The sequence below is a fragment of the Athene noctua genome, chromosome 3 (genome assembly GCF_965140245.1).
Source record: "Athene noctua chromosome 3, bAthNoc1.hap1.1, whole genome shotgun sequence".
NCBI lineage: Eukaryota > Metazoa > Chordata > Aves > Strigiformes > Strigidae > Athene > Athene noctua.
The window spans coordinates 65,329,365-65,345,933 of record NC_134039.1 but is presented as its reverse complement, the minus strand read 5'-3'; the positions used below and the strand labels follow the sequence as shown (position 1 = coordinate 65,345,933).

General features: G+C 45.8%; 1 protein-coding gene across 4 annotated transcripts in view; it reads right to left on the bottom strand.

The window, feature by feature from the left end:
- PLXNB2 (plexin B2) overlaps nucleotides 1–11,404 on the bottom strand; it is a 263,745-nt gene extending 252,341 nt beyond the window's left edge. Inside the window, exons 1-2 of one of the 4 annotated variants that reach the window (XM_074903216.1) lie at nucleotides 11,347–11,404; nucleotides 1,597–1,696 (exon numbers count right to left, since the gene is read on the bottom strand). The gene's annotated coding sequence lies outside the window, so the exon portion shown is untranslated. Of the gene's footprint in view, nucleotides 1–1,596; nucleotides 1,700–10,165; nucleotides 10,243–11,346 lie in introns of those variants that run through there. The other 3 variants (XM_074903214.1, XM_074903218.1, XM_074903215.1) reach the window with 3 other exon arrangements.
- Nucleotides 11,405–16,569: the final 5,165 nt, after the last annotated feature.

Sequence of the window (16,569 nt, the reverse complement as noted above, 5' to 3'; positions counted from 1 at the left end):
AACAGCTCCTACTTAGAGCAGAGCTGCCACCAAAGACTTCATATCATTGAATGATGGTCTGTGCATGCTGCTAACCCACTTGGAACAGAAACACGCCCCCCTGTGCCAAGTCATCTTGTGGGTACAGAGAGCCTGATGTGAAAGTGCTTTGTGGGAGGCTTTGCTCAAGCCAGGAAAACTGGGGATGCAGGTCTGTTTTTGCATAGGGGCTTTTGGGGAGAGGACATAGAAGAGCTTACAGAATTAACAGGTATCCACCTTTCCTGGTCAAGAAGGAATGCTGCAGCATCCACTTGCCCTACTTATATATGACAAAAATACCACTGAATTGTATTTTTCATCTACAAATTCCCCAAAATTCCCCAAAAAAGAGGCAAGGCCAAAATAAAAAAACAAAACAAAAAAAAAAAAATCAGACAGAAATGAAATTACTTGCTAACGGCAGAAACAAAACCAGAATGCATGAAGTCAAGAAACCTACAGAAGAAATCTACAGGACCCCACTGCATACAGGGGATTGCAAAGATGGCAGTCTGGATGCCAAACCTACACACAAAGCAGCCCTGACTTCTGGTATTCCAGTAGATATGCCTGTTTCATCTGGCCAATGCCACTGAACTACACATGGTGTAGAAGTATCCGTTTGGGACAGAGACACAGCAGCAGACAACCTGGCCATGCTCAGTTACTGCATGTGAAAGGTGTGAGCAAAGAGAAAAGTTTGTGAGAGAGAGGAAAGGCAGTAAGTACGTAGCCACTTCTGGACATGAATTTACCAGTGTCGTCTTTTCACAACAAGCTGAGTAATAACGTACAGGAACTCTTCAGTGCTGCCTCATGCAAAAGCTCCTAACTTCCAAGGCTGCTAAACCCTCTTCTGATATCAGAGTTCCAGTTCAAGTATATTTCAAGTAGATTAATTATGTCACAGACAACAGAAAATGCAGTCTGCCTCTTCAAATTATCAGTAGGAGAAAACACCATGAAGAGTTTAGTTTCAAGGATGCTGTTTACATTTACTCACTTATTTTACAGGCCTCAGGATCAAAATGAAAAGATAATAACTAATTGCTACAACTGGGAAAAGTAAATTGGAAAGTCCTTACCAAGTACACCTGTACACAATAATTTGAACAGCAACACATATAAGCAACACAGATTGCAAAAGTGCAATTAGAGAAGTGGAAAGTGTTACTCTGAGCAACTGAGATACTATGTTTTGATAACTAAGTTACCTTGGAGATGATTCACAGGCACAAGTTGCTTAATGTCATTTTACACTACAAGTCCAGGAGGTATAAAAATACGCATAAAAATCACTATTACATCAGAAAGTATCCAAGACAATTACAAAGTAAATACATTTTCATGCCAGATTATTGCACTAAATTTGAGGCTGTAATATTTCAGCCTAAACCCAAAGCCCATAAACCCCATGCAGCCATCTCCTGTCTCGATGTACCAAGCCAACTGCACTGCAGTACTCTTACAAGAGGATCTCCTCCTTCTCAAACAAGCAACACACCACATTGGAAGAAGGAAGGGAGGTTTAAAAAAAAACTCAACAAACTCAGATTAAATGAGTTCTTAGCCCACCTGAGCAGCACGACCACCACTAGCGAAAGGGCCTTCTTGGGGCTCAGGCTTCTGTGCAAATAGCTTCCAGGATGAAGTGCCTTTTGACGTGTACTTGTTCCTGCTGGGAGAAACACAGACAAGATGCCTCAGAGAAGACATAAGCCAAGAGACTGGGCAACAGGCACAATCAAAGAGAAATAGCTCAGGAGATTTAGAGGTATCCTAAGCAAGGAATCATTTTGGAGCTGGCACCTCAAGCCATCACAGAGAATTCCTCATTTTCATCCATATAAATGCAAAAGGGGCAAGAGTAAGGAAGGTAAAATCTACTGATTTCACACTGAATACAGCAATTAAAGACTTAAAGATGTATCTAACAGTCAACAAACATCAAATCAACAGGATTTTAAAAATAGGATATCAAAACATATAGGCCAAATATAGATTAAAAATTAGTTAGTTGAAAGACCTCAAAACAGTTTTCAATACTGAGTAACATCACCATACAACTGTAATGCTCCTTTTGCAGTTTGCAAGAACTGGAATTATGCTCTATATTACTGAAGTGTTTTATTAGCTACCTGGAAATAAGCATGTCCTTGGTGGTAAAATTAGTGGATTGCATGCCTTAGTAGCATGATAAATAAAGATAGAAAGGAAATCACACTGATTTAGCTCAATTACTTCTTAAGCTGGGCTCATTCCAACCAAAACAGCCTGAAGATACCTGAACGCAGATATACATATCCCGTAACAAGGAATGCAGGTAAGTTTTGCGAATCAGAGGATCATGACCTTAATAAGCAGAAAAACAACAGGCACATGGAGGTCATCAAACTGAGCATCGCATTTGGAGCTTCGGTTGTTAGCAAAAGGGTTAATGTGGTTCATGGATGCAAGGATATGAAAGTGAATGGAAATACTGAATAGGGTGGGATGGGGTATGCAATGGTGAAGAGTAGCACTGCAATACTGTGCCCTGGTCCATGGCTGATGCTCAAAAAAAGATGTTGAAAATTAGAGAACATGCAGAGCAGAGCTACAAAATCAATTAGCATCTAGAAGGGGAAAATAGTATTATGTATAATAAGATTTGAAGACTTGGTCCTTCTGATAAGCCACACAGACAACTGACAGCTTACTTGATCTTTAAGGAAAAAAAAATAAAATTATCAGCAATAAAAACCACTTTAGTACAGCCACAAGAAGACTTAAAAGGGACCAAAAGATGCAAGTCAAAAGCATAGAAACCTCCTGTTAGAAATAAGATATAAAATTGAACAGGGAGAACGAACAGGAACATTCTTAAAGATGGATTATCTTTTCCTCAGTGTTTTCAGGATGAGATATGCTTTAGCCCAAGGATCTGTTTGGCCTGTGAGCAACAGCCAAGTGAGATGGTCAAACAACTACAGGACTTGATGGCTCCTCTGATCCTAAATTCTGAATGAGAGTCCCTCCCCCCAAAAAAAGAAGAAACCAATAAACCCTCAAACAAAACAAAAACCAAAACCAACCCGAAAGGGTATTGCCCTGAATTTTCACTAATACTACTGAACACCAAATTAAATGCACAATGGACTGTGAAATGCTTGCAAATCTTCCCCCAGCTAAATGTCAAACGAAGAGGCCATCTGTTAATAAACATAAACATCATCTCTCTGGAGTTTTATCCAACGTACTAATACGCAAACTCATACCACCATTTAGTGCTAAGGGATTGCCAAGGCAAGTGAAGTCTCTTCGTTTCTCTGAAACAGCTTTTCTCAACAGCTTGGGTGGGCAGAAGGAGACAACACCTGGAGCACACAACAGACACATATTCCCAGTCACGAAGCCAGTTTCATGGTTGCACGTTACTGACTCTTGAAAAACTTCTTCGAAGTACTCAAAAGACACCTTCTGCCTTAGTAAAAGCCTTTCAGACAAAACCACCTCCATATAGCATGCTTATGAGGAAAAAATAAATATTTCAAAAGTCACCCACTTTAGCTGTTTTTCTAACTTTGTAACTTATACCTGTAAGGGTGATGTGCATGCATCACAATCCCAACTGGAGTTTACATGTATTATTAGTCAGTTCATGAGGGAAAAAGGTCCAGTTGCTGATGACGTGAATCAAAACTGCACATAAAAACTTTTTAAAGCTTTTTAACTAGTTATTAATCCCACAGGACTGGAAATAGAAGAGGTTAAACTATTCTTTTCATCGCCTTACAGTTCAACAGGCCCAACATTAAGTTTATACCAATTTGTCTCATACTGATTAAATAAGCATAGCACATGAGTTCAACACATGCTGCAGCAACATATTAAGGAAGGACAAATTAATGGTCTTCTGATGTATTTAAGAGGGAAGCTGCACATTTTGGACTTCCAGTTGCAATGAGCATAACCAGATCCATTAAAGGGAAAGGACTAACTATTGCAAGTTGAAGGAAACCATAGCCTACTACTTTTAACCATTCCAAGCACCATGGATATTGAAGAAATGGGCTTTTATTTGTTGTCTGTGCCTAGGTTAAGTCCAAGCAAAAGATTATTAAACTGTCCTTCTGATTTGGGTCGGGAAACATAACCTTGTATTTCAGTTGCACCCCTTCTATGAAATCAACATGCGGTTTTTGTTCCACCCTCTGCTTTCTTCATATGGGTGACTACATTTGATTAATCACTATTTTCCCACTGGGAAAACAGTAGTTAAAGAACTGGTCCTTCATAAATTCTAAATAGTGATGCCACCAGGAATGTACAAGCTAGATCTTCTTTATATACAGCTCTTACACACATCTGTCAGAAAGAGATACTATCTCTTCTTAAACTATCTAGAAGATAAACAAGAGCCCTGGGGAAAGAAATTTGAGGAGTTCACTCCTGAACTTTCTACATATTTAAAACACAGTCAATTAGTATAGACAGAAGGTTAAGCTTGAAATGTGAGAAATCTTGATTTCTGCATCACTTCTCTAAGAGACTCATAACACCCTAATGATCCCTCTAGACATAGCGTCAGGTTTATGAAAGCTTCCTTCAATCCAAACTGATACATAGACCTAATGCAGCTTAACTAGAAATACACTAGCCAGGTCTCTTCAGCTATAAGCATGAGCATACCCTGTTCTAAAAACGTAAATTCTGTAACAATTCAGCTGAAGTGGTAAAAACCCCACAGATTTTTATTTAAAGTCATGTTGATCACAGGCAGTTCCTATGTTCTTAATCTGGCAGAGTGCTCCCAACAAGTCTACCCATGCAAGTCCAGCACAGAAGTAGGGGAAGGACAGCTTAGGGGCAAAGTCCCTCCACAGCTTCCTGATTTTCGTAGGAATAAGAAGGCTTTTAAAACACCTTTAATAGAAAAAAAGAAATATGGCATATCTGCAGCACTAAGAAAACTGCAACTGTCAAGTAATACAAAATCCATTCACTGCAAATTACCAAAATCATGGAAAGGTCTGGGTTGGAAGGGACCTTAAAGATCATTTAGTTCCACCCCCCCTGCCATGGGCAGGGACACCTTCCACTAGACCAGGTTGCTCAAAGCCCCATCCAGCCTGGCCTTGAACACTGCCAGGGAGGGGGCAGACACAGCTTCTCTGGGCAGCTTGTTCCAGTGTCTCACCACCCTCACAGTAAAGAATTTCTTCCTTATATCTTATCTAAAACTACCCTCTTTCAGTTTAAAACTCTTACCTCTTGTCCTGTCACTGCATGCACTTGTAAAAAGTCCCTCTCCAGCTTTCTTATAGGCCCCCTTTAGGTACTGGAAGGCTGCTATAAGGTGTCCCCAGATCCTTCTCCTCTCCAGCCTGAACTACCCCAAATCTCTCATCATGTCTTCACAGGTGCTCCAGATGTCTGATCATCTTTGTGGCCTCCTCTGGACCCATTTGAGCAGGTCTATGTCCTTCTTATGTTGAGGGTCCAGAGCTGAACACAGTACTCCAGGTGGGCTCCTACAAGAGCAGAGGGAAAAGGTCACCTCCCTCGACCTGCTGGTCATGCTTCTTTTGATGTAGTCCAGGGTACAGCTGGCTTTCTGGGCTGCAAGCGCACATTGCCAGGTCACGTCAAGCATCTTGTCAACCAACATCCCCAAGTCCTTCTCTGCAGGGCTGTTCTCAATCCACTCATCGCCCAGCCTGTATTTGTGCTTGGGATTGCCCCAACCCATGTGCAGGACTTTGCACTTGGCCTTGTTGAACTTCATGAAGATGGCATGGGCCTACCTCTCAAGACTGTCAAGGTGCCTCTGAATGGCATCTCTTTCCTCCAGCATGTTGACTGAATCACACAGTTTGCTGTCATCAGCAAATTTGCTGTGGGTGCACTCAATCCCACTGTCCATGTCAGTGACAAAGATGTTAAACAGCACCACTCCCAACCCCTGAGGAATGCCATTTGTCACTGCTCTCCACTTGGACATTGAACCGTTGACCGCAACTATTGGAGTGTGACTACCAAGCCAACTCCTTATCCACTGAGTGGTCCATCTGTGAAATCCACAACTCTCAGATTTAGAGACAAGGATGTTCTGTGGGACAGTGTCAAATCTTTGCACAAGTGCAGGTAGATGAAATTAGTTGCTCTTCCCTTATTCACCAACACTGTAACACTGTCCTAGAAGGCCACCAAGTTCATCAGGCACAATTTGACCTTAGTAAAGCCATGCTGGCTGTCACCAATCACTTCCTAATTTTCCATGTGCCCTAGCATAGTTTCCAGTGGGATCTGCTCCATGATCTTGCTGGGCACAAAGGTAAGACTGACTGCCTCCACTTTTTATCCATGGCCTTAAATTAGTGATGCTAGTTCACAAGAAAAGCAACTGAAACACTAGAAGTAAGGTTTTACTTTGATAACTAAATTTTTGAAGAAGACACACTTTGATTGAATAAATCAAACTACTTATTTAATTTATTTCCAATATTGCAAAGGTGTTTGCCTGAAGGCAGGCAGTGGAAAAGGGCATGTCGAAAATGAACCCAGAAAGGGAGAAACTTTGAAGCTAACCACAAAGGTGGCCAAGGTCAGAAGTGCCTCAGAAGGTGCTAGGTGGACTCTGTCCACCACTGAGTGTCAAGGCTCCTGAGCCCAGGGAGCTCAGCACAGAGCTAATCATCAATCCACGCTGGCGCCAGCTCCCAGAAGTCAAATTCCAAAGAGAAACCAAGCGTCCCGACAAGCAGCTCCCACAGCTCTGCTGACACATTCCTGGGGACAAACTCTGCCCCGTGTTATGGCGGACTCAAGTTGAGCAGTTGTGCAGGGGCTGACCATCAAGTTGGCTCTGAGATTTTTTAAATAATCATTACTAACGTTTGTTAAGCAGAGACACTTTTGGACATTAATGTCAAGTAAGTCTTCCCTCAACCTTATGAGATGTAAACTTAAGAGAGATTCAAAAGCTATGTGTTTCCACAGACTTAACTGCAGACAGAAACAGAAATACTCAATTTTAATAGATAACCAAATTACTATCTGCCTAAAGAAATAAGGTCCAACTCCACAAGGTCCCTGAACAGCCTTCCAGTCAGCCCAGTTGCTCTGGGGCTTGGGCAAGCAAGTGCTCTCTCCCTCCTCCATCCATCCTCTGGAGCCTCCAGGGGCACAGATTCTGCAGACTCTTTTTGTAGCCATTATCTGAGAAGTTTTGTAGACAGTTAGAGAGCTTTTTGTACCACTAAGCCACTGACGGTTAAATAAAATGGCTATCTTCAACTCCCTATTTCCACTTTGTCTACATGAGTTTTGCCCATGCAAAGAGTAGGAGGTTAAGCCACTTACTATCCCTTTTTTTTTTTTTTTAAATAGACACCTCCCTCAATGACTTAGGCTGGTTTGATTTTAGTTTTTTCTTTTTTTTTAACAAGGATTAACAGAACAATGTCAAGTCCAAGCCAGTCTCATACTTAAACGAAACTCTTAAAGTAATCACTAATGCTAGTTATCCCTGGCTTTATTATAGCTAATAACAGCCTTTTTTTTCTTTATTCTAATGGTATCCACTTAAATAGGACTCCCCCACTATAAGCTGAACTTCCTGTGGTACATGAGAAAACCTGCAAGAAAAGCCCAAATAAATATCCAGTACTGAGTTGAACTAAAAGATAAAGGCGAAGAAGTAGGAGGAACACCACATTGGGGCTGTTTGTTTACTCAATTCCACCATAATTATTTAGACTCTCACTAACAGCTGTGCAGGTGCTAACTTTACTTCAAGAAGGACCTACAGTTTTTGTTTGCATAAATCAAGTACATTTAATCAAGTGCACATTAGCTCATCAACACATTGGATCTGATGAGGAACTGCGTAAGTGACAATGCCAAGCTATTTTGGTGAATATTCATTATATCTCTGCGGAACAGTCTGACTGGAGGAGAGTAAGAACAAAATGACAGTAAAAGAACGGTAGCAATTACTTTACTAGCAGTTAACGCTGCCATTAACTGCTTGCTGGCAAGAGCTTAAAGTTGCAAACCCCAATTTAAGCTTGTTACCTTAATTTTACAATTGTAATTCAATATTCAGAATGTGACACTAGTGTAATAAATACCTTCATTCAGTGCTTCATACAATAAATAATCTAAAAGTGTATGAAAAGTTCCAAATTATAGCCATTACAGAAATACAAATGCTTAGTATTACACCTTCATAAAAATAAATCTGCAAACCATTTTTTCAAAACCAAGACAGAATCCAAACCCATTAGCAACAAGTCACTGGAATTTTTTTGTTCGTAATAGGCATTCATGAAGAGATCTCCCTTTAAAACAGAATTTGTTCTTAGGAAGCTTGTGCATGCAAGTCAAACAGCTCCCAGTTTTGTAAAACTATATAAAGCCTTTATGCCACTTCCAACATCTGTAGGAAAATTCAGGCAGAAAAGGGCTGTGCCCTTAGTGAGGACATTTTACATAATAGGTCTTTAAGTCAGATGGACAAAACAAGATTTGGCTAAACGAAAAAACTCTTCGTTCACTTGCTAATTCCCAGAATGGACAAAGGAGGAAGAGAAGAAGAGGACGGCTGTTTGGGTGCACTGCTTACTACATCCTTCTTAAATCCAGAAACTTGCATGTTGTGACTGACCTACTGAGGTCATGCGACCTCTTCTTGTGCAGAGCTGCCCCCCGCTACCACTGCCCACCGAGACACCGTACGACATAGTTCACTGGAGTTACATTTGCCATTTCAGAAAAACATAGGTGCTTATGGGCTCTGGCTCACAACTGCAGCTTGATTTAGCTGACCCCAGCTATTTGCCTTGTCCCTCTGCCAGGACAGAGAAATGAACAGGATGCTCATGCTACTGGACTTCGCAACATTACACACGAGCATCAACAGCCATAAAACGCAGTTTATATTCATGTGCCAGGCTGTAAACTCTGGCAGATTCAAAGTCCAACAGAAAACAAGCCTGAATGGCAGAGTAACCTCTGGCAAAGGGACAGAATGAACATCTGGATGCTTTAGCTCCTGAAGCCTACGTCAGAGTCACAAGTGTATTTATTGTGCTATCCTTCCCGTATTGTCGACAATCCAGGAGTATCAAAGAAGTCTGATTATCAACACTATTGTAACAGACTATCGTGAGCACCCAAAGCTTCAGGTGCGTGTTTTGCCAGTTCATTTTACTACAAAACACAGCATCACATTTTGATGGGTTGACCCCAGCTTCTCACAGATCATTTAAAAAGCTTTTGGCACCAGAAGCCATGACTGAAACTCCTTTCCCAAACACTGCCACCATTTAATTTCTGTATCAGTTTAAGTAATACATTCTAAGAAAGATGATTTTCTACTTCATGTGCAGTCAGACTAGGTTCCCACCAGGGCTTCCGACCCAAAAGTATTCAAGGCAAGGAGGACAAGCCATGCCAGGTTTAGAAGCAGACTTCCTTCCTCTTGTTTTGGCTGGAAGCATGCTCTGTTCTGGCTTCTCCATCACAGGCAGCAGCCCCCGTACCCAAGTGCGCTCGCTCTGTCCCACAACCCAAGAGGCAAGCTGGGCATTAAGTGCCAACCCAACGTGCATATGTAATCTCACTGCCTAGCTCACAGCGAATGGGTCACCCAGCTGATCTGCCTACAGCATGATACACAATGCTGGTCCTGCAAGGCCAGTTACATATTTCACGCTTTGGAAAGCGGAAAAAAAAGGAGATTTTTCTGCCCAGCTTTGGAGTTGACGCCTTCAGAAAAGAACTGTAAAGCAAGCTGAAGCCAATCATAGGTGCATACCAGCAGCCTATTACTTACCAACCTTTGCTTCCTTCTAGATTCCATTGTAATGAGAACATAAACAGTAAAATGTATCTCCCTCGAATGAATTACCTATTCAGAGTTCCCTCTGGTGTTCAATAAGCTAATCATCACATTCAAGGTAACAGCCTTAGTTACAAAAGCATCAGGTTCCCTGGCAAGCAAGTTATCATTCCATGACGAGCTCAGCGATAGGGACGGGACGGCAGGAGTGTAATTCACAGACAACAAAGGCAATGCTATTTGCCATGAGATTTCAGAGACGCGATAAACTTCCTTCTTTGTATATTCACCCGAGTGTCTGACTAACCCAGAACGGACCCAGATCGTGATTGATCTCTTCTGTCTCCGGGTGTCACCGAGACTGGCGCAGTCTGGGAGAAGGCAAAGTCCCAAGTCACGGGCACAGCCCAGCCACACAGGGCAGGCAGAGGTGTTCCGCGCCTCCCCAATAGCTACGCCTTGAGTCACAAGCCTGTCCGGCCTCGCACTTTCATTCGCCTGCAAGAAGCACGAGCAAAGTACAGTGTATCTAATTAACAGTTCGGAAAGAAAGTTTAAAGCCGCCTCTACAAAGAGACAAAACGCTGGAGCACCAGAACGAGCTGCCGAGCCGGCGGAGCGCGGGGCCGGCGCCGGGCCAGGGCGAGCCGCCACACCGGGGCTGCTGACCCCAGCGCGCCGGGGGGATTGCGAAACTCCCGGGAAGGCTGCTGACCCCCCCCCCCCCCCCGAGCGGGGCTGCGCTGCGGCGGCGGCAGCGGAGGGAGCTCGGCCGGACACCGGCGCCCCGCGGCTGCCGGGCGGGAGGAGCCGCCGCCCCGCGCCTCCCCCCGGCCCTGCGCGGCGGCTCGGGAAAGGCGCTCAAAGTCCGGCGCCACCGCTCGGGAGCCCCTTAACCAAAACCATCTGGGGCGCGGGCAGCGCGGCGGAAGCCCCCCGTCGCCCCGGGGGCCGCGGCCGAGGAAGGGGGAAGTTGCTCTACCCGCGATTCGGCGGCTCCCGAGCCGGGGGAAGACCGGGAGGGGTGGGGGGTCCTCGCCGCGAAATCCGCCCCCGCCGCATCCCGAGGCGCGCAGCGGCAGCGCTGGGGGCTGCGTTACCTTCAACAGGTGCAGGCGCCGGCGGGAGGGAGCCCCGCGGGCGCGGACCGTCCGAGTGGCCCGAGGGGCAGCGGCAGCGCCCGGGAGCCCGGGGCGGGCGGCGGCGCGCTGGGCTGAGGCGCTACGGCAGCCCCCGGCGGCCGCCCATGCTCCCGGCGGGCCCCGCCGCCGCCACAGCAGCCGGAGTCAGCGCGAAGGCGGCAGCGGCTGCGGCCACCTCCGAGAGGAATGAGAAGAGCGTCGGGGAGCGAGGGGAGGGGGAAGCAGAGAGAGAGAGAGAGGAGAGAAACCGCCCCGAGAGAAATCAATCATCACATGACGGTCGCGATCCGCCGCCGCCCCCCGACAGCCGGAGCCTACGCCGGGGAGCCGGGGAAAAGCTGCGAGGAGGGGACACACCTGTAGGCGCAGCACATATCCGCTGTGAGCACAATGCGAGACAGGAAACTGAAAAAACAGCCCAGGGAAGGAGAGAGGCTCCCGTTCGTCCCTCCTTCCCTCCCTCCGTCCCTCCCTCCGTCCTCCTCCTTTTCTCTCCACCCCCTGCCCCCGGCCAGGATCCGCTTCCAGCGCTGTCTCACGCAGGGGGATCCAGGCGGAGGCCCGGGAGGAGGCAGGAGCAGCACTTTCTCTCCCTTTTCCTTTCCCCGTCCCCGCTTTGTTTTGCCCGACAGCCCCGCGGAGCCGGCGCGGCGGAGCGGGGCCGCCCGCGGGGCCGAGCGCTCCCGGGGAGCGCCGCCAGGGAGCCGGGGCCGGGGCCGGGCAGCGCCCGGCGGGCAGAGCAGCCCTGCGGCCCCGGGGGTGGGCAGCGGGGAGCGGGGCGGCGGCGGCGGGACTGCCGGCACTACCCGGCCCGGCGCCTCCGGGCAGGCTCTGCCCGCGGCTGGGGCCGGCGCTGGACCCGCGGGGCTCCCCGGCGGGCAGGGGGCACCGCGGGGAAGGGTCTCCTGCCTGTTCCGTAGCCTTGGCGTATTCCGGTGGTGTTCTGGGGACACTCCTGCCTGTGTAGGGAACAGCGTCGTTTCCACCCCTCAGCCCTTGAGCAGAGGCTCCTGGGTTCCCAGAGGCTGCCTCTCTCCTTTCACACCCTGCCCTGCCGTGGGGCCCGAAATACGGCACTGGCAACGTTTTTGGTGAACTCGGAGTATTCCGGGGTTTATCCCTCTCAGGTAAACTCGCCGCCATCGCAGTTTCTGGAGGTCTTCTCTTTCTCAGGCACTCCACTAAAAAGCCTGTGTGCAAATTTCTTGTGTCTTCTCCCAGAAACATGCCAACAGGAGTTAATGCGGATCCCGCTTCCTCTGCCTGTGTGCAAACACAGCGTCGCCTTGCTTTAGCACGGTGATCTGCACGTTCAGATGTCAAATTTGTCTCAACTCTACCTAATGTGGGGATAATCTATTAAAAAGCGGGATGCCTTAGAAGAATGGCTCACGTAAGCTTTGGGCAACTTGTTTAGACTTTGTAGGCAGCTTTCCATCAGTCAAATGTGGACCAGCGACGTTGCAAGGAGTAATTAATTGGCTGCTGTTGGCACTTTGAGTGCAGCTTCATTGAATGTTGTGTGTGTTGGCCTCACACTGAAACAACAGGAGAGAGCTGGTTCAAAAGCCACACTTCTCAAATAGCACCCTGGAAGTTGCTGAAAAATTGCCATTGCATCTAAGAACAGCAACAAATACCAAATAAATAAAAATCAACTCCAAAACCTGGGCAAGGGTAAAAAGTGAGAGACTGTTGGAGGACATGTTAAAATCAGCTTTCAAACCTTGTCCATGTGAAGTGCCACCACAGTCTTGGCAGTAGTTTAGGACCATTCAAACATAACATGATTGTTTGTTGGCTTTTCCCTCTGGGGCTGTGCTCAGGAGGCAGACTCTGCTGGCTGGGTCTCGCCAGTCTGACCCAGTTTTTGTGTTAACCTCCACCAGAAATCCCTCGTCTTTGTTTTTTTGCCTCATTCCTGTTCTTTACCTGATGGGTCTGAGTCACTGTAAGATGAGAAGGAACACCTTGGCATAATTGTGGAGCGTTTCAGAAGATCTGAATCCTCCCTCTGTACTTCTTCACCTGCTGGAAGGGAGACGGGGAATCTGAAGAGGAGGGAGATGGGACTTCCATAGGAAAATTAGGTTAGTCGCATCCTGCAAGCCTTAGGAGGGATTCAGGACAGAGAAACTCACAGGCTGCTAATGGGCTTGGTAAGACCTCACTTTCCAGGCTGCTTTTTTAACGTCTGGGCTTCTGGCCAGATTGTGCCCAAACTTTTGGCAGAGTGCCCTGGAATTACCGGCCAGGCAGCTCTCCTTGTGCCCTGGCCTGTGAATCCCTGCCTCCGAGCACACTCTACCCCAGGGGCTTTTGCTGAGGGCTCTGTCACCCCACCCTGCCTGCTCCAAACCTAGTGATCTGCTCGACTTACTGAGGGGGGAAGCCCCAGGTGTGGGCCCACACCTGCTTCATCTCGATGGCCACTGGCCAGGGCTGTACTTGCCATACTTCTGCTGTTCTCGTGATGGCTGTCCCCAGGATAAATCTAAGCCTTAGCTCCCTCCCAGCACACCACACAGTCCCTCTGTCTGGAACAGTTTCTTCCGACTGCTCTTGCTTTGGCCTCATAACAGCCTTTTTTTTTTTTTTTTTTTTTTTTTTAAGAAACCTGCCCATGAACACACAGCCAGAGCAATGGTGACAGTTTATTTAATTCAAAAGAGGAGCTGGTGAAGTGAAGCTGTGCTGAATAATCATCCAGTCCATAACACTTACCTGCTGTGCATTTGACCTTGCCAAGTGTGACAGGGATTATGAAGCTGAACTAGAGCTTGAGGTGGCCACACAGCATCCCATCCCAGGACAGCTGTGTTCCCTGCTAAGCCTCCATAAGTTATTGTTCTGCTAGGCACATGTGGATGTGCTTAAGCAGCAGTGTGGCATATCAGTCCATGCTCTGGCCAGCTGGGGCACAAATGTGTGCCACAGCACTTTTGTTACTGAATTCAATGCTGAATTCATCACTCAGCCCACTTGCAAAGGTACAATGTATTCACAAAGTGGTCTTCTGCCTCACACTGGCCCTTCCTTGTCTTGAGGCCAGCACATTGTCCTCTCCCACAGAGAAGTATGTGATGTGGGGAGATACCTCCTCAAAGAACCCAGATAAACAGCTGCACATCAAAAACTGCTATTTGTGGCTGAAGGATTATTCCCCTCCCTTATCACCACCCATCAAAAAAGAAAGAAAAAGAAGCCAAATCAAATTCTAAATGCAAAAATGCTTAGAAAATACCAACAAGTAAAGGGTTGAATGATTAACAACTTCCCAGTCTCCTGGGGATCTTCACTGTTGGCGTGTGCTTACACACAGGTAGTGTGCGGCTCGGGGGAAAGTCTTACTCTCTCCCTCTCCAGTGTAAGAATGCAGATAATGGGACTGCATGTGAATAGGACTCTAGTCCAGATTTCAATTTCCTATTTATTTCCTCCCTCTGCACTCCCTCTTTCTCTCCTCACCTTGTTATCACCCGTTCATCACGTGCATCCTTCTGGTTTTTTTCTCTGCCTGTTATTATCTTTTACACTGGATGCAATGCCTTTGCCTCTCTCCCTCTTTCCTCCTCAGTGCTGTCAATTCTCAATTTTATCTAAGGCACAGCAATACACAGTATCCTTCCTACCGCCAAGACCTTCAAGGCCTGTGAAAAAGAGCCGAATTTCCAGCTGTCATTATTAAAAACACCTTGTTCCACAAGCAACAGAACTAATGAAGCTGGGTTTCCTGTGGCTTCATCTCTGACTCGCTCGTTGCTATAACCTCATCTCCCATTTCTCTTTCATGTCCAATGTGACATCTCTTCTCAGTGGTGAGAGCAGCGGCAGTGGCTGTTGCTGGTCCGTATCAGCACACGTGCTGCCTGCACGGAGCGGCTGCCTGCACTGCCAGGGTGACTGGCTGCTGCCAAGCACAGCCTCTGAACAGCCGAGTTCCTCCTGCATCTCTCTGTTGGAAAACTAATTTGAGTCCCTAGTCACTGATGCTCACAAACCCCTGGGAACTTAATTATCTTTGAGGCTTCTACCTCTTTTATTCATTTGCTTGCAACTAGCCCATGTGTTCTGATGTTTTTATGAGGAGTGGATGGGCAAATAAACAGTCAGATGATTGATTATCAGCCTTTAGGAAGGGCGGTTGTTGCCCTGTGGTCATGGAGATAACCTGAGAGCAACCCAAACAGCCAAAAAAGAACCTCAAATCCTTTGAAATGATTAAAATTGCACTTCCTGTGTGCAGAAAATTTTGATTGTGTGCCCACACTTCCAGGCAACCTCCTTACATCCTGCTTGAGGATGTCCCGAGTCTCGGCTCTCTTCTGAAGGATGGGGAGGGGGAAGGAAGGGGGAAGGATTCTTCCTTCTGTATGCAGCAATGCATCTGCCGTACTGGGCAACAGCTGTAGTTGAGATTCAGTCTGCCATAGCACCACTGCTACCACCATCCTTTGTAAGAAATTTATATCAATAATGGGAATGCAAAGAGCACAAGAAGTAGGACATTACCTGAATGGTTTTAGTCTTTCAGTTAAGATATAAACAAGGGCTCTACAAGACTTTTTCACCCTTTATCTGATATCTTTGGTTCTGACAGAGCACCACATTGTCTTCTGCTAGTGGCTGAAATGACCCAGATATACATATTTATGTTTTTACAGTCCATAAATCACTCTGGGATCTACTTTTTCTGGATGAAAAGTGCCAGATAAATCTAAGGTGTTATTATTAGATTTGTGAAATGTCACTGTGCACATCCTGACTTTTATGCCCTTTGCACCAAACTCACATGGCAGATCAATTTGTGTATATTTAGGGGTTGGTTTTTTTTTTGGTTGATGGATTTCTCAGTGTCCACTTTCCAACAGTCCAGGAAAAAAATGTTTAAGGGCAAAATAACCTAAGGTTAATTGTATAATTCCCTTCATTTTTTTTCTTTGATGCTGGAAAATATTTGAACCACCAGAAGCAGGTGTTTTTTGGTATTTTCTAATCATCCTTCATTTGATTAATTTGTTTACCCCTGTGCAAAATGTTACCCAGTCAGAAGTTTGCTTTTGTTTAGTTTAATAGACATTTTGTATACACTTTACTGCAGATACAAATTGCTGCACAAAAGTACAAGATGTATAGAAAACCAGCAGCCCTTGGATACAATTTCCACATGGAATTCACTGAAAGCCTTATATGGATGTGTGCAGTGTCTATATGCATATGTAGAACTATTAAAAGTAGCAGCTCTTGCAGTCAAGACTCGATGCTCTGACATTGCCCTGGTTGTACCTGGTTGTGTGGGAACCTGATTAAGAGATTCTTGGGTAATGAAGAGGTTCATACAGGCAATGCTTGTATTTTTAATGCTACCTTGAATTTTCTGAGTTGAAAAATTGAATTTTTTAAAAATAAAACAAAATAGGATAAAAAATTTCAGCAGAAAGTTTAGTGTTGTTTCAAAATGCAGCTAAAATTAAAATGAATGTAAAATACTGACAACTAATATTTGGCCCCGTCCTTTTTTACCTCCTCCTTTTTTTGTTTAAATAGACCCTTCACAAACACACACACCTGTATATATAT